Source organism: Microtus pennsylvanicus, chromosome 2 (assembly GCF_037038515.1).
Source record: "Microtus pennsylvanicus isolate mMicPen1 chromosome 2, mMicPen1.hap1, whole genome shotgun sequence".
In the NCBI taxonomy this organism is placed as follows: Eukaryota; Metazoa; Chordata; class Mammalia; order Rodentia; family Cricetidae; genus Microtus; species Microtus pennsylvanicus.
Genome location: NC_134580.1, coordinates 139,966,021 through 139,984,056, shown reverse-complemented (window position 1 = coordinate 139,984,056; position 18,036 = coordinate 139,966,021). Strand labels below are relative to the sequence as shown.

Genomic DNA, 18,036 nt, shown 5'->3' with positions numbered 1-18,036 from the left:
AGTCATTAGAGTACTCAGACCAGAGTAATGATTTACACAGGTCCCATGTGATGACTAAAGAAACACAATACGGAGCCATCCACCCCTTCAGGGCCATTAACTGGAGTGATTGTTTGTGTTTTAACAAATAAAGCTTGCCTGAAGATCAGAGTGCAGAGCTAAGCTACTAGAGGCCAGGGAGTGGTGGCACACACCTTTAATCTTAGGATTTGGGAGACAGAGGCTGAAGGTTCTCTGTTAGTTCAAGGCCACCCTGGGCTACAAGAGATTAAATCTGTCTAAAGGAGAAACAGACCTCACACAAAGGTGATCCCAGCAATTGAAATCCCACTCCTTTAACCCCAGCACTAGGGAGGCGGAGACAGGAATGATATGGCTGGGCAGAGAGAGGAATATCAGGTGGGAGGAGACGAGAGCTCAGCGCAGACTGAGGATGCAGACTGAGGAGACAGTCTGAGGACAGGATGGCCCCTTCGGTCTGAGCATTGGTAGAGGTAAAAGGTCTCTGTTGTGGCTGACCGCATTGCTTCTCTGATCCTTCAGCTTCCACCCCTAATGTCTGACTCCGGGTTTTGGGATGCCTGGGAGAGCCTAATGGTTTGCAGGTGAGATGAGAAGACGATAATGAATGGGCTGTGAAGCATTAACAGCTGCCTTTGCTCCCGTAAAACCTGCTTATCGCGATGGGAAAGAGATGAAATGTCTTTGTATTACTATATCTCAGGAAAGTAAGAAACACCTCTCAGGGAAGGCAAGCAATGCTCCTGCCCAGCTGTGGATTCCATGGTTAGTTATCATGCACACCTTTCTGATGCCCGCCTTCACCATCTTCTGCAGGGGCATGCTGTATTGGCTCTAAGGCTGCCGTCCCTCTGCCAGCAGTAAGAATAAATTTATTTAATCTAAATTTGAATTGAGTCTAAGTCCCTGATTTCTCCCAGGAGAGTCTAATATCATAACATAATGGTGTCATGAAGAAAAGCAATTATACAGACATAAAATCATCAAACTATTGACAACAAGCATGTAACACGGTTAGCACTCTGTTTGTTCATTACTTAATTAAATATCAGATCTAGTGGCAAGTCCTCCATCATCACAAAGAAAGGAAAAGTGTGAGCAGTAATACAAGAAGATACCCGCAGCAGCCAGGCCTACTGGCATAGGCTGTCATGCCTGCCACTCACTCAAGAGGCTGGGGTAAGAGGATCAAAAGTTTAGAGTTAATCAGAGCTACAGAGAGAGTTCAAAGACAGCCTGGGCAATTTAGTGAGACCCTATCTCAGAGTCAGACGTCCAAAGAGAACTGAGGATGTAACTCAGTCCTGGGGAGCTTGCCTAGCGTGTCTGAAGCCCTAGCAGGCTCAGTCCCAGTCTCACAAAGAAGCAGAAACTGCCAACCTCTGCTGGAAACAAAGCAGGGCTGCAGAACAGGTGTGGAAGAAGCTACAGGGCACTTTAAGGATTAATCTAGCCTTTCCGGCTGCAGGGGGACTCAGCCTCTCTGGGACTGAGACGCTTTCCCTGGGCCAAGAGCTTTTTTTATTGCTCTCCAATTTACACCTTTAGCAAGTTGATGTCCATTTCCCTAAAACATCCTAACTAAGCTTCCAAAGGGACAATGCAAAATGCAGATTCTTAATTAAGGAATATCGCAGTGTGCAGGATTTTTCCCAATTGAGTTTTGGGTAGACTTTGTACCCTTGGGAAACTCTTGACTGGATCCACGTATGTTAAGCAGAAGGTGCTGAAGACAAAGGGCAGATTAAGGTTACATGTGACGTTCTGGAGCCAGCTGCAGCTCTGGAGGAGGTCTCCCTTCAGAGCAGTGATTCACAGTAAAGAGAAAGGCTTACTTCCAGTCAATGAAGGTATTCATGTTCATGAACCGCACGCTAAGGGCCCTTGTGTTTTATTTAGCACCCCTCTGTCCTCGGCAGTGGGCCCAAAGTCACAGGTGAGGTGGAAGCATGAAGTAACAGGCTGCAAATGACCCACCGAGTATTATGTTTTAGGCACTCTGCTAAGTGTTTTGCCTGTTTCAGATCTGAAGAGATTAGGGTTTTGTACCCAAGGTCACACAGTAGTAAGTGGGAACGCCAAGGTCTGAACCAAGGTACTAAGCAATAGTCTGCTGGCCTAGCTACGTGGTTACACAGCCTCTCTACACAAGAGCACAAGAGCTGAGGTCTAAACCTTTAGAATTAGCTGCACTTAGTTAAAAAGTAGAAAGTGAAGGAGGGAAGGAAGGAGAAAGAAGCAGAAATGGGACTGAGAGAATGAGACACACAAAAACCTTGAAGTACAAAGAACACAGTGCATGTCGGGCTCAACAGGACCGCTGTGATTGCAAATTGAAAGCATAGAAGGCAGTGGCCTCAACTAAGCAGGAAGGCAGAAAGGGGACCTGTTCCAGAGGACCTAAAGACAGCTTTATGTTTATCCTAGAAATGGGAGCAGATTCATCTTGCAAAAATATCCCAGCCAGCGTGGTAGCACAAGCCTTTAATCCCAGCATTTGGGATGCAGAGGCAGGCAGATCTCTATAACTTCAAGGCTACCCTGAACTAAATATAGTAAGTTCCAGGCCAGCCATAGGTACACAGTGAGACCCCGTCTTAAAAATAACAATGCACGCATAAATACATTTCTATGGTTATATGGAATGGGCCAAGCCAGCAATGCCAACAGCATAGACTAGGTGATGTCATGGAGAGATCTGAGGGACAGGCTCAAAATCATCAACTGAGGGACTGAGAGGTGATTAGACTGTACAGAGGTGTTTCTCAGAGATAGTCACAGCTCTTCCCCAAGACTCTGTGCTATCCCAGAATGAGGTCTGGACATTCCTCCCATTCTGAGGTAGAATTTATGTTTTCCTTGCTTGAAGCTGTCCGTACTCGTAGGGTTACTCAAGCTCCATCACAGAAAGCTATGTAGCTTGTGCCTCTCTGGTTTCTTTCAGCTGCTCTCTTGGAGCCCTGAACTGTGTGTAAACAGCAAGACTGCCCTAGGGTGCCCTGAAGCCCAGACCGGGCATGTGAATAACCAATGTGGAGACTCCAGGGACATGTGGAGACCTGCCCAGCCCACAGATGCCCCAATTGCCCCCTGTCACTGAGGCAGCCACTGACTCTGAGTTAGAGCTTCTGATTCCCAGAAACTATGGATAAGAAGGAAATGGTGTTTTCACCATTGGGCTTTTAATCTGAAATGTTCATCTTCATCCCATCTCTACTGAGTCAACCAGTTATCCAGACGAAAACTTCAGAAGGGACATTTGATATGATCACTTTGGGTTATCTGCAAAGGACCCAGCTGTGGGATAACCGCTCTGTATGATGTTTATATGTTTTATTACCATTGGTTAATAAAGAACCTGCTTTGGCCTACAGCAAGGCAGGATAGACCAGGCAGGAAATCCAAACAGAGATACAGGGAGAAGAAGGGTAAAGCAAAGGGAGATGCCAGCGAGCTGCTGGAGCAACAAGATGAGCTAGAGAACAGGTAATGCCATGAAGCCATGTGGCAAATATATAGATTAATAGAAATGGGTTAATTTAAGTTGTAAAAACTAATTAGTAATAAGTCTGAGCAATAGATGAAATGGTTTGTAATTAATATCAAGCCTTTGAGTGATTATTTTAAAGACAGCTGTGGGATCAAGCAGGACAGAAGTCTCCATTTACAGGAGCCAGAGATGGTGACATATGGTGAATGGTTTTTTTTGTGTGTGTATGTGTGTGTGGGTTTTTTATCTTTGCAATTTTAATTACCCAGCCTGGTGACTTGCAAACAAGGGAGAGCTTTTTAAAATGAAAATGCAGATACTTGTGAAGGATGATGATGCACACCTGTTATCCCAGCACTTGAGAGCCTGAGGCACGATCTCTGGTTCAAGGTTTGGTTTACGCAGGAAGACCTTCTCTCAAAATAAAAGGGGTTGGAGGCAAGGAGATAGCTCAGTGGTTAAAGTTTGCTGTACAAGCATGGGGATTGAGCTCAGATCCCCAACCTTCACACAAAAACCCAATCACGGCAGTATACACCTGTGATTCCAGCACATGGGACTTGCTGGCCAGCCAGCCTACCTAATTGGTGAGCTCAGGTTTCAATGAGATACCCTGTATCAAAAAATAATGTGAACAATAATGAAGATACTCAACATTGTATTCGGGTCTCACATACACCCAAGCATGGACCTGTACATACATGCACACACATACATATACCACACACACACACACACATGAAGACATTCTCAGACTCTACCTCAGACTCCCCAAATCGGAATCTTTCAGAAACAGAAAACCACAGGATAGCTGCCTTGTCTTGTTCTTTGTCATTGTCTTTTATTCTTTCATCTTTCTGTCTGACCATTCTCTCTCTCTCTCTCTCTCTCTCTCTCTCTCTCTCTCTCTCTCTCTCTCTCTCTCTCCTGGTTTTTCAAGACAGGATTTCTTTTTAAGATAGGATTGTAGTTGGAAGCTTCTGCCATGACTGGTTCTGCATCTGTTCAGTCCCAAAGAAACTCACAAAGGCTTATATTAATTATAAAATGTTTGGCCTATTAGCTTAGGCTTATTATTAACTAGCTCTTACAACTTAAATTAACCCATAATTCTTGTCTATGTTTAGCCACATGACTTGGCTTTTCTCAGTAAGGCATTCTCATCTTGCTCCCTCTGCTTCTGGATAATAACTGAATCTCTCTGCCTTCCCTCTTCCTAGAATTCTCTTAGTCTGGTCACCCTGCCTATACTTCCTGCCTGGCTACTGACCAATCAGTGTTTTATTAAACTAATATGAGTGACAAATCTTTACAGTGTATAAGAACATATCCCACAGCATAGGGTTTTTCTTTTTTTTATTATTTTTTTTTAGCATAGTGTTTTTCTGTGTATTCCTGGCTGTCCTAAACTAGCTTTGTAGACCAGGCTGGCCTTGAACTCACAGAGATCTACCTACCTCTGCCTCCCAAGTGCTGGGACTAAAGACCTGTGCCGCCACCACCTGTCCTGATATACTCTCTTTACATCTTCCAGTATAGAGACAAAGAGAAGCTGGATCTTTTGAGATTTGCTGATGACAGGGCATTGAATGGATTAACTTGGTCATCTGAGTAACTGATGGAGGAATGTCATTGGTTAAGTAATAAAGAAACTGCTTGGCCTAATAGGTTAAAACATAGGTGGGAGGAGTAAACAGAACAGAATGCTGGGAGGAAGAGGAAGTGAGGTAAGACACCTCAGACAGACGCCATAGCTCAGCTCTCGGGTGCACACGCCATGAAGCAAGCTACCAGGTCAGACATGCTGAATATTTCCCGGTAAGACTGATGCTACACACACGATAAGAGATGGGTTGATCGGGATATGAGAATTAGCCTGTAAAGGCTAGAGTTAATGAGCCAAGCAATGTTTAAAAGAATACAGTGTCTGTGTAATTATTTCGGGGCATAAGCTAGCAGGCGGCCAGGGTGCTGGGGATGGCCCCGCCACTCCTATCACTACAAGTAACATAGACTCTTATCGTTGTTTTGCAAGTACATTTCACATGGCTCTACAGACAGATTAAACACATTCTATCACGTGTAATAGGAATCAAGACATAGACATTACTGTAACAGTGGATAGCCCTGAACTTACTCTTCTTTATAGAATAGAATATTATATGGTAAAGAAGAAAGGTAAAATTGGTTCATGGTGAGCTAGGCATGATAGTGTACATCTATAATTCTGACACCTAGGAAGAAGAGGCAAAATGATCAAGAGTTCAAATCCATCCTTGGCTCCATGGTGAATTCAAGGTCAATCAAGAGAACAGAAAATGGTGTCTCAAAAATGAACACACACAGCTGAGAGGGGGTGGTACATGGCTTTGATCCCAGCACTCAGAAAGCAGAGGCAGGCAAATCTCTATGAAGTTGAGGCCATCCTGGTCTAGCTAGTTCTAGTCTAGAGCTAGTTCCAGGACAGGCAAGGCTACACAGTGAAACCCTGTTTCAACCCTTTGCCCAAAATGAACATATACAAAAATCATTTGAAGTGAAGTGTTATTTGGTGTTAAATAGCTTAAGGAGAGAAGAGAGGAAATCTAATGACTGGCCTCTGGTATGTCAAGATAGATTTAATTATTAAAGAGGAAGAAGTTAGTCAAATTAAAACTTATGTGAAAAATATATCATGTTTTCTGCAGATAATAAAGTCTAGAGTTAAAAAAAAAATCAGACGGGCTGTGTTTCTTCCCAAGGGGTTTGTGGGAACATCTATCTCCTTGCCTCTTTTAGCTTCTAGAAGTTGCTTGCTTCCCAGGACCAACCAATACCCTGCCTCTCTCTCCCTCCTCCTGCTCCCAGCAAATGCCTGAGAGAAGCAACTGGTAGGGGGAGGGATTTGTTACAGCTCATGGTTACAGGGGGATTTCAGTCCATTGCAGCAGAAAATGCATGACGGCAGCAGTAGGAGTGTGAGGCTTCTGCTTCTCAAATTTTGATGGATTAGAATTTAAAGGATGCAGGGATTGTTCCTCATCTCCATCTAGCCCCTTTCTCCCAAATGTTTCCATAACCACCAACTAGGGACCACCATAACCTCCCATACAGCACTGCCAGCTAGGGACCACCATAACCTCCCATACAGCACTGCCAGCTAGGGACCACCATAACCTCCCATACAGCACCACCAGCTAGGGACCACCATAACCTCCCATACAGCACCACCAGCTAGGGACCACCATAACCTCCCATACAGCACTGCCACCTAGGGACTAAGTGTTCAAATACATGGCTTGTGAGGGACATTTCACATATAAATCATCACACCTCCCTTTTTCTCCTCCCCATCTCCTCCCATTTCTCCTCTGCTTCTGTAGCATGCCACCTTCTGTGACTCTGCTTCCCACCTTCCCTTATAAGAACCTGTGCAATCACATGGGCCTACCCAGACAACCCAGGAATAGATATCTTCTATATTAAAACCAATGGCATTATCCTTGTTCCCAGGTAGAGACATAGATTCACAAGTTCCAGAAATGAGGACATGGGCATCTTTGACAGTCATAAGTCTGACTACCACGGTACTACAAAGCCACTCTGACATAGGAGTGTGACCAGACACCAGACTCTTCCTCATCAGGTGACCCTGCCAGGAAGGCTTCCTAATGGCTGTAAGACACTTAAAGGTGACCAATCAACAGTCTCCCTACTCCAGCCCCTGACAGGACCTTGTCTCATTTACTTGGTTTGCAAAGCTTTGCTTCAGGAGGCTACAAGCTTTGTTGAGGCTAACCAGGAACTTCACATCACTGCAGTGAAGTCCCCTCCACCCCTTCGCCAATGTTCTAGGAAAAGCAGGATTCAAGCTACAGGTGACAGTTAGGCCACGTAAGGACATGAAAACCTAAAAACCTTTGTTTTCTAGCAGTGGTCTAAAAACACAGCCCAAACAGATCTATAGAAAGCTACGAACTATGATGCCATAACAGAAAGCAATAGCAGATGATATCTATGAGTTAATGAATTCATTACAAGCCAGGCCTGATTCAGAGAGCTATACATACAAAGCTTACGTGCTATGGCATTTTACCCTTACTTCAGCTGAACATAACATGCAATACTCTTACTCCCTGTTTGCAGATGAGGTTCAGGAAAGGGTCAAGCACAAGTTCCAGTTTGCCCAGTCTCCACGGGTTCTCCTCGCCTCTGTCACACAGCTTCATGGTCCAGGAATCCCGCTAAGGGCAGTGCTAAGAAATGTGGATTGCTTTGGCTTCTATTAGCTCCTGTGAGCCCTTTGAGAACTGCATATAAGGGAGATTAATCCCTTTGCCTAGACAGTGGACCTATAGACACACAATGTTCCAGGGCGCTCTGATAACAGGGGAGTTAGAAGAAAACACACTAATGATCCTCAACCCTTTGGTGGCTGATGCACCAAGATCACCACAAGCTGGAGGCCAGCCTGAGCCACAGAAGCAAGGCTTCAGAAGCAAAGACAAACACCAACAGATGTTGGTGAAGATGCAAAGAGGAGGGCGGTGCTGATGGGGACATGAATTAGTACAGTTGTTACAGAAAGTCATCTAGAGGTTCCTCGGGAAGTTAAGGGAACTAGCTTGTGTCCAACAATCCCAATACTGGGCATATATCCAATGGCATGTGTCTTAGTGGGTGTTCTACTGCTGTGTAGAGACACCATGAGCACAGCGACTCTTAAAGAGGAAACTATTTATTTGGGGGCTTGTTGTATGATGGGTGTGGGTTCAGACAGGTCCGTGGAAAGGAGACACAGGGCACCTTAAGGACGAATCCAGGCTTTCCAGCTGCAGTGCTCAACATCTCAGACTGAGACCCTCTCCCTTAGCCAAGGGCCTTTTTATTGTTCTCCAATTTACACCTTTAGAAAATTGATTTCCATATCCCCAAAACATCCTAATAAGCTTCCAAAGGGACAACGCCAAATGCAAATTCTCAATGAAGGAATATCACAGTGTGCAGGATTTTTCCCAGTCAAGTTTCGCATAGGTCCTATACCCTGGGGAAAGTCTCTGACAGGATTCATGTATGTTAAACAGAAGATGCTGAGGACAAAGTGCACATTAAGGCTAGTGTGACATTCCGGAGCCTGAGGTTGCCTTACAGTTTCAGAGGTTTAGCCCACTGTCATCATGGTGGGAAGTGTGGCAGTGTGCAGGCAGACACGGTGCTGAAGAAGGAGCTGAGAGTTCTACATCTTAATCCGCAGGCAACAGAAGACAAGAGACACACTGGGCTTGGTTTGGGCTTTTGAGACCTTAAAACCCACCCTCAGTGACACACCTCCTCCCTGTTAGTGTTAGGGCCACACTCCTAATCCCTTCAAATAGTGCCTCTCCCTGGTAGCCAAGCACTCAGATATATGAGCCTATGGGAGCCATTCTTAATCAAACCACCACCATACTGAAATCAAAGATGCATTTGACATCATCACCAACTTTCATCTTACTCACCAGCCATACTTTGGAGTCTACCAGTGATGAGTTAGCAGGTATACACGGATCTGGTACTCTTTATTGCAAAGAACAATGTTGCTTATGGGCAAAAGAGCGTATTTGAGCACAAGGTTACAAAGCTTTCATTCTGAGCACCAAGGTCTTAACTATGCTTCTTTTGTGATGAAACTGTTGGGAAGCTCGGCCCAGACCCCAAGCCCGAGAACCCCTGCCATGGGCACCTATGGGCTATCTAAGACCTGGCCCATTGATCTGTCGTGTGTGCTCTCATGTTTTCTCTCCCGCCTTCCTGAGAGCCACCCAGGAGTGCTCTGCTTTGCATTGCCCTGCTTATTAAATCTGGATTTATTAACTTGGTTTGGTTTGGCTTATTGCATCGGCAGCAGAGGAACTCAGCAACTGGAGATGCAATGCTTACCAAAAACACCATGACCAAAGCAGCTAATAAAAGAAACCATTTAAGCCGAGCAGTGGTGGTGCACGCGCTTATGCTCCCTAATGGGTTGTGTGCATCCCAACGACAAGGACCTTGTCTGTTTTTCCCTTATACACCTCCAAAATCGAGTGATTTTGCCTTTTGCTTATGTTAGCTAGGCTGGCCTCCAACTCACTGAGTAGCAGAGGATGACCACGGACTTCTGATCCTCCTTCCTAAACCTGAGAGTTAGGAGTATAGGCCTGCAAGACCACACCAGTTTATGCAGTGGTGGGGATGCATTCCAGTGCTTCCTGCATGGTGAGCAAACACTTTGCCAAGTGTGCCAGGCCCTAGCCCATGCTTTGGCTAAATAATCTGATTGGCATGATTCTTCTTAAATTTTTGTAATTTATGATGTATTTTACGTATTTATTTTTAGGTGTATGAGTGTATTGCCTAAATGCATGTCTGTGTGCCATATGTGTGTCTGGTGCATGCATAGGCAAGAATTGGGTATTAGAGCTCCTGGAAACAGAATTACAGACAGTTGTGAGCTGACATATAGGTGCTGGGAACCCAATCTCGGTCCTCTGCAAGAGTAGCAAACACTTTCAACTGCTGAGCCATTTCTCCAGCCCCATACCTTAGGATCTCTTTTGGAGAAGAAAGGATGAGTGTCCGTGGACAACCTAATTGACAGATTCTGTTTTGATCTCTAATTCCATGCAATTTTACCATCATTTCTACAACTGTTTCTCCTGTGTGTGAGGTTAGGTTCTAGCTGAGAATGCCTACTTCTTCCCCCAGCACATACCTCATTGTGCAGCGGCACACCCTAGGGTGGTTTCTTTTAACCTGGTCTATCTTTCTACTAGTCTCCACCTTCCAAGAGAACAGAGAAGGGTCTCTATTTGCTAGGGATGATAGGTACACAACAAGTCACAGAGTATTTTAAAGAATTATTTTAGAATTAAAAAGAAAAGTTTTCAAAACAGTGATGTGGGAGTGTCATATATCAATCTGTTGATTTCATTGGCTAAGCAATAAAGAAACTGCTAGGCCCATTGGATAGGCCCACCCTTAGGTGGGTGGAGTAAACAGAACAGAATGCCGGGAGGAAGAGGAAGTGAGCTCAGACTCCGCAGCTCTCCTCTCCAGAGCAGACACCTCAGGGAGAGACGCCATGCTACCTGCTCCAGGGAAGACACACGCTATGAAGCTCCGACCCAGGATGGACTTAGGCTAGAATCTTCCCGGTAAGCGCACCTAGGGGCGCTACACAGATGATTAGAAATGGGCCAAAGCAGTGTTTAAAAGAATACAGTATCTGTGTAATTATTTCGGGGCATAGGCTAGCCGAGCCAGGCGGCTGGGGTTTTGGGGACCCAGCCCCGCTGCTCCATATTACTACAAAACAGGGTCTCCCTTGTTGGCCTGCAACTCCTTATGTATAGGCTGGCCTTAAACACATAGTGATCCACGTGCTTCTGCCTCCTGAGTGCTAGGATTAAAGATGACTTTTTGTCTTATCATTTAACATCTCTCTCTCTCTCTCTCTCTCTCTCTTTCTCTCTCTCTCTCTCTCTCTCTCTCTCTCTCTCTCTCTGTGTGTGTGTGTGTGTGTGTGTGTGTGTGCGCGTGTGAATGAACTCAGGTCTTGAAAGCATGTGTCTTTACTTCCTCACCAGCCAAGTCTTGAGGGCAGATATACAACAAACAATGAGTCAATGAGCAGACTGAACATAGAAGTGGATGTTCAAAGAAAATAGGCCTCTCGTCCTAGCTAAAGCAATAAGACAACAAAAGGAGATCAAGGGGATACAAATTGGAAAAGAAGTCAAACGCTCACTATTTGCTGATGAAATGATAGTTTACATAAGCAACCCCAAAAACTCTACCAAAGAACTTCTACAACCCATAAACACCTTCAGTAATGTAGCAGGATACAAGATTAACTTAAAAAAAATCAGTAGCCCTTCTTTACACAGAAGCTAAATGGGCTGAGAAAGAAATCCGAGAAAATCCGTACTCAAGTTATGACAAAAAAAAAAAAAAAGAAATCAGAGAAACATCACCCTTCACAATAGCCACAAATAGCATAAAATATCTCAGAGTGACTCTAACAAAACAAGTGGAAGACCTCTATGACAAGAACTTTAAATCTTTGAAGAAAGAAACTGAAGAAGACACCAGAAAGTGGAAAGATCTCCCATGCTCTTGGGTAGGTAGAATTAACATAGTAAAAATGGCTATCTTACCAAAAGCAATCTACAGATTCAATGCAATGTCCATCAAAATACCAGCAAAATTCTTCACAGACCTCAAAAGAATGGTACTCTACTTCATATGGAAAAGCAAAAAACCCAGGATAGCCAGAACAATCCTGTACAATAAAAGAACTTCTGGAGGCATCACAATCCCTGACTTCAAACTCTACTACACAGCTACAGTACTGAAAACAGCCTGGTATTGGCATAAAAACAGATAGAAGGACCAATGGAACTGAATTGAAGACCTGGATATTAATCCACACACCTACGAACACCTGATTTTTGACAAAGAAACAAAAAATATAAAATGGAAAATAAAAGATATTTAACAAATGGTGCTGGCATAACTGGATATCAAAATGTAGAAAAATGAAAATAGATCCATATCTATTATCATGCACAAAACTCAAGTCCAAATGGATCAAAGACCTCAACATAAAGCCAGCCACACTGAACCTTATAGAAGAGAGAGTGGGAAGTACACTTGAACACATTGGCACAAGAGACCACTTCCTAAATATAACCCCAGCAACACAGACACTGAGAGAAACAATTAATAAATGGGACCTCCTGAAACTGAGAAGCTTCTGTAAAGCAAAGGACACAGTCAACAAGACAAAACAACAGTCTACAGAATGGGAAAAGATCTTCACCAACCCCACATCAGACAGCGGTCTGATCTCCAAAATACACAAAGAACTCAAGAAATTGGTCATCAAAAGAACAAATAATCCAATAAAAAAAATGGAGTACAGACCTAAACAGAGAACTCTCAACAGAGGAATATAAAACGACACTTAAGGAAATGTTCAACATCCTTAGTCACCAGAGATATGTAAATCAAAACAACTCTGAGATTCCATCTTACACCTGTAACAATGGCCAAGATCAAAAACACTGATGACAACTTATGCTGGAGAGGATATGGGGGAAAGGGAATACTCCTGCATTGCTGGTGGGAGTTCAAGCTGGTATAAGCCCCTTTGGATGTCAGCATGTCAATTTCTCAGAAAATTAGGAAACAACCTTCTTCAAGACCCAGTAATACCACTTTTGGGTTCATATCCAAAGGATGCTCAATCGTGCCACAAGGACATGTGCTCAGCTATGTTCATAGCAGCATTGTTTGTCATAGTCAGAACCTGGAAACAACCTAGATGCCCCTCGATCAAAGAATGGATAAGGAAAATGTGGTATATTTACACAATGGAGCACTACACAGCAGAAAAAAATGACATTTGAAATTTGCAGGAAAATGGATGGAGCTATAGAAAACATCATATTGAGTGAGGTAACCCAGACCCAGAAAGACAATTATCATATGTACTCACTCATAAGTGGTTTTAAAACATAAAGCAAAGAAAACCAGCATACAAATCACAATCCCAGAGTACCTAGACAACAATGAGGGACCCTAAGAGAGACATACATGGATCTAATCTACATGGAAAGTAGAAAAAGACAAGATCTCCTGAGTAAATTGAGAGCATGGGAACCACGGGAGAGGGTTGAAAGGGGGGGGGGGGAGGAAGGGAAGGGAGCAGAGAAAAATGTATAGCTTAATAAAAATCAATTTAAAAAAGAAAGAAAATAGGCCTCTCAATGTTCAGATTTCACAGCTACCATTTTACTTGATCTGTACTATTTGCAAGGGGTGGGGGGCGGGGAGAAGAAAATGAGACAAAGACCCGATGGCATCTAAGAAGCTCCCTGGGGCTATTCATACAGCCATGGCTTAATGGAGAGCATTTTTAACTGTGTGAGCAAATTCCATTCCCTGTAACAAACTCTAGATTAAATGCGGAAAAGAAAAAGCAACATTTCTACATGCTTCACGGTTCAAGAAGAACCAGCACTATATCTCTAGAAGCCTTTTGCCTCTTGTCAGTGAAACGAATAGGATACACAACCTATTTAAATGTAAATTTAAATTCAGCTTTTTCTTAGCCTCTCTGTTCTTTGTTCCTTGCGATTCTCCAATACACAGAACTACAGGTGCTTAGGTGTCCAGGGCTTTAAGTCTGACAGGACCGAGGGTATTGGGGGACTTAAATCTGTCGGCCCAGTTACCAATGAGGGAAAGGCCAGACCGAAGAAGTCCTCTGCGGAGCTCCACAGAGACCCCGTTACTAGGCAACCGTTGGCGTTCCCAACCGCCGCCCGAGCGCCCTTCTCCTCGTCGCCAAGGAGATGGACGCCTCAACTCAGCCCTGCCGTAAACCCACACGCTTTTTACGTCACTGTCGTGGCCGCCGCTGCGTGCGCGCCCTCCGCCCCCACCAACACACTCCGCCCCGGCCGCCATTGCCTCGTGCCCGCGCCGGTCGGTTGGTGGCGCCTTTGTCCTACGGCGGGCAGGTGGGCTGAGGCCGAAGCCGTAGCGGCGGGTCTGAGGCGGAGGAGCGGCGGGGAGGCGGCCGCGCTGGTAGCGGTGAGTGCTGGGAAGCGGTGGCCGTCCGCCGAGGCGTAGGACTGATGGGCAGGCAGTTGGGGGTTGGGGGGCGCTGTGGCGGGAGGGTCCGCTCGACGCGCGGCCGAGGCCTCTTCTCCGGGTGCGCGCGCGAAGCTGCGCATGCCCAGTGCGGGGCGCGGCTGCCTCTGGCTCCGGTCCGGCTCCGGCCCGGCCCAGTCCCCTGTCTGGCCGAGCCCAGTTGGCGAGCGACTGTGGGCTGAGGTGGACAGCGCCGAGTCGTCTTTGTAGGATCGAGTACGCCCTGAGCACCAGTCTGTGAAGTCGCTCGCTCGCCAGGGGAGAGGGGCGGGGGCGGCGGGAGGGGCTCGGCGAATCAGTGGGCGCAGGCGGGATTCGAACCCGGGTCATGGACACCGGTCTCCGCGTCAGTGTCCCCACGCCAAGCAACCTGGGGTGCACTGTCGCCCTGGGCGCATTCTCGAGATGTCAACTTGTGTGACTCCTCGCCCGTTTTATGGAAGCGCACCCTGGGCCCGGAAAACCGGGCGAGAGAAACCGTGCCCGAGGTTCTTACACGGACATAGCGCCGCAACCCACTGGCTTCCAGGGCCCTAGCGCTGGGTCCTTTCCGCTCCACGGTAACGGGCCAGGGGCTGTGCTTAGGACCAGGTCCCCCAGCTTCCGTCCCTCGCGCTGCACCGTTACAGTCTGCCTGTCATCTTGTACTATTTACCGAATGTTAAATGTTTTTTCTAAAACCGACTCTGAACCCCCCTCCCCCTTAAATACAGTTTGTTTAAGGCGGAAACTTCAACCCCAAACCGTATAATGGAAAGTCAGTTATTTTTCTGACGCTCATAAAAGAAAAAAATAAATACCTGTCTATTAAAATAAACACTGTGTCCTTGTTCCTCCTGAAGTTGTGCGCTCCAGGCTTTGGGAACCGCTGCCCTAGGACTACGGGGTTAATTGTCGTGTTGTGGCTTTCACTGTATATAGGATTTTTTCCCCCTGCGGTATTCCAGATCGCATTGAAATGCCCTGGGATCTTCGGGATGATAATTATCCTGTTTGTAAAAGGTTGCCATTACTGACTTGGAAGTGGAACCCCAACAGCTGCAAGAATCACCTCTCAGATACGCTGGTCGTGCCGCCTCAGTTTTCTGTAGCACTGTGGTGTGGTAGCCCCCTTGACAGTTTATAAACCGATGTTTCTGCAAACACCGCTGGGACTTTTGACAACTGTACATTGACTCTTGTGTATCAGTATGAGTGTGAAACAGTAACTTTGTATTGACCTTTCTGAACAGGGCCCTGGTTTTACCTTAGGGGATTGGAGATCCTTGACCAATGATTAACATGGACGTCTTTCTTCCTTTTGGTTTCCTTGTCTCGTCCCTTTAGCTCATCTTTCACCTTCCATATATTCTTTGGGACCCCTGACATGCATACTCTTAACCTCCTGATAAAGACTGCTTTTCCTTGTACAGTGTGCTGGCGCACCCACCACATTGGAAAGGCATTTGTCTAGATAGCAGTGTTAACTCTCCCACTGGTTCTCTCCTCATAAATTTGGTTTTTATAAAGTATGAGAGCAGATTTACTTTAGTTCCTAAAATGAAACTCAGCAAAGCCAACTTGGGCCATTCCAGATACCCCCCCACCAAGGGCTGTAAGACAAGAAGTCAAGGTTCTTAGGTATATGACCTTGATATTAAGAGTAGAACTAAACATAAGGTCAATCATTGTCCTCAGATTTCCAAGCAGCAATCCTGTGCAAAGAAGAAAGGGGATTTTATTTTACTCAGGAGTCCATTTCAGAATATAAGCAAGTGGAGCCTCATTTATTAGTGCTCCTAACTAAAAATAAACAGCTTTTGGAAAGGCTTTAGCAGTCCCATGAGCAAAGGTTTGCTATGAAACTTTTTAAATAACCATTCTGGGTGTTCCATGTCTGTGCCTGCAGGTGGCAGTGCCTTTGTAAGCTTGTCACTGTGAGAACTAGGATCCGCATGTGCTTTTAAGATTGAAAAGCCTTTTACGAAAAGGAAACCTTTGGAATATGCCCTTTAGTTTTCTGCTTTTGACTCCCTGCATGAAAAATAGTCTCTATTCCTAAACTCACCATTGGCACTTAGTTGCAGAGGGGATCCACAGCTAGCAGCGCACGTGGTAACTACCACTCCCTTGCTCCTGCAACTTGTTCTGTAAAGTGCGTGCATTAGTGGTATTAGATGTGTTGTGAAGTTTTATGCATATATGGAAATGGGAGCTCAAGGAGTTTTAAGATTTCTTGCCCAAGATCACATATTAAGAACATTTTGAGACAATATTGTTAGAGATAAAAGATTTCATAGGCAAAACTAGGCAATGTTGTGTAGCTTCCATAGTCTAGGAGTTCTGAGGTCTCTCTGTTAGCTAGCCCTGTGTGTGTGTCTGTGTCTCTGTACTTGTGTGTTTGTCTGTATGTGTGTATTAATGTGCCAGAGATGATGATAGTCTCATTATGACTCTGCCTCTGTCTTCCCATAAACTCCAGTTAAATGTCCCCCCAAAGCATTGTTCTTTCTACTGCATTGCTTCCTGTACACCTTGTGGTTTATGAATGATTATCATGTGTCTTTAAGACTAATACTTTCAAAGCTCACTGTCAGCTTTTTGTATGTGCTAAAAGATGTGTCCTACGAACAGCATACACGGTTGTGTAGACTACTCTGCTAAGAAATAAGCTGTCAGAGCAGTGCCCAACAGAAGATGACCCTCTGTTACTCTCATTAATAGCAGCTTTAACAATGAAAGATAAAGGTAAGGCTACCTATTTATTCCTCCAGCTTCCACAATATAACATTCAGTTAGGCCATCTACTGAGAAGTCTTCCTAAAACCCTGGTGAAAGAGAAATAACCCTTAAACATCAACTGCTAGAAAGAAAAGCTATGACAGTGGCTAAAACATGGGAACACACAGTCCCTGAAAGCAGTGTGAAAAGTATAATCACACTGTGACCTCCAAAGGAAACAGGATCGCACAGGTGACACAGTCATGGTGGAGTCCTGGCCCTGTCATGGTGGAGTGCATTCTGATGTTTTCCTTTAACTGATTTTGTTGTTTTTGAAAGCATGTTACCTTCATTAGCCCATTCTCTGGCTAATGAAGAGCAAACTTAATTCTGCAAGCCAGAGCTGTCAGTATTGTTTTGCTCCTAGGGTCCTCTTTGAAGTATTTTGTTTTACTACCTAAATGTAACTTTTGGGAAAAAATTAAGATGGCCACATACTTTCACATCCACACCACTAAAGCAGTGTTTAGTAAATCTGAAGTTAATCTTGGGAGACATTCCTTTTTAGGAAAAGGCATTCTTCTGAATGTAAGGTATTAGCTATTGAAAGGTCCAGAGACTTTCTAAATATTCCTATTGTTTCTAGTTCAGACTACACTACAACTTAGCTGAAAAGCTAAGAAGCAATCTAGTTCACACTATGAAGCTGAACCATTTTTAGAATTAGAGCATTTGAAGACAAGTACAAACATAAACCAGAAGTTATCACTGTCAATAATCCTGGCTATGACTAGATTTTCTTCCTGATAGTTGGTGTTTGTTACTTCTGTTTGAACAGATTTAGGGAGACGTGTAAATGAAAGGCCTGTGTGTTATATTGTGTAAGCTGGAGGAATAAATAGGTAACAAACTAGTACTTCCCAAATATTTGTTAAGTCCCCTTAGAATTGAGCTCAGTTACAAAATATTGGTCTGATACTCAGATTCTGTAAACTTAGGACAGGGCCTAGGAATTTGATTTATTAATGAACTTTTAGTTGGGGATTCAACTCAGTGGCCCTGGGTTCGTCCAGCCCTCTGCTCTGAGGACAGGAAGTAAATAAACTTTCCAAGAGGTCCTGACACATCACCATTAAAGCGGTGTGACATAGGGAATGAATGTATAT

The 18,036-nt window shown here is 44.7% G+C and overlaps 1 protein-coding gene across 2 annotated transcripts in view; it reads left to right on the top strand.

The window, feature by feature from the left end:
- Positions 1 to 13,957: 13,957 nt before the first annotated feature.
- Ncoa5 (nuclear receptor coactivator 5) overlaps positions 13,958 to 18,036 on the top strand; it is a 33,322-nt gene continuing 29,243 nt past the window's right edge. For both annotated transcript variants that reach the window (XM_075963044.1, XM_075963045.1), the window contains exon 1: positions 13,958 to 14,110. The gene's annotated coding sequence lies outside the window, so the exon portion shown is untranslated. The remainder of the gene's footprint in view (positions 14,111 to 18,036) is intronic.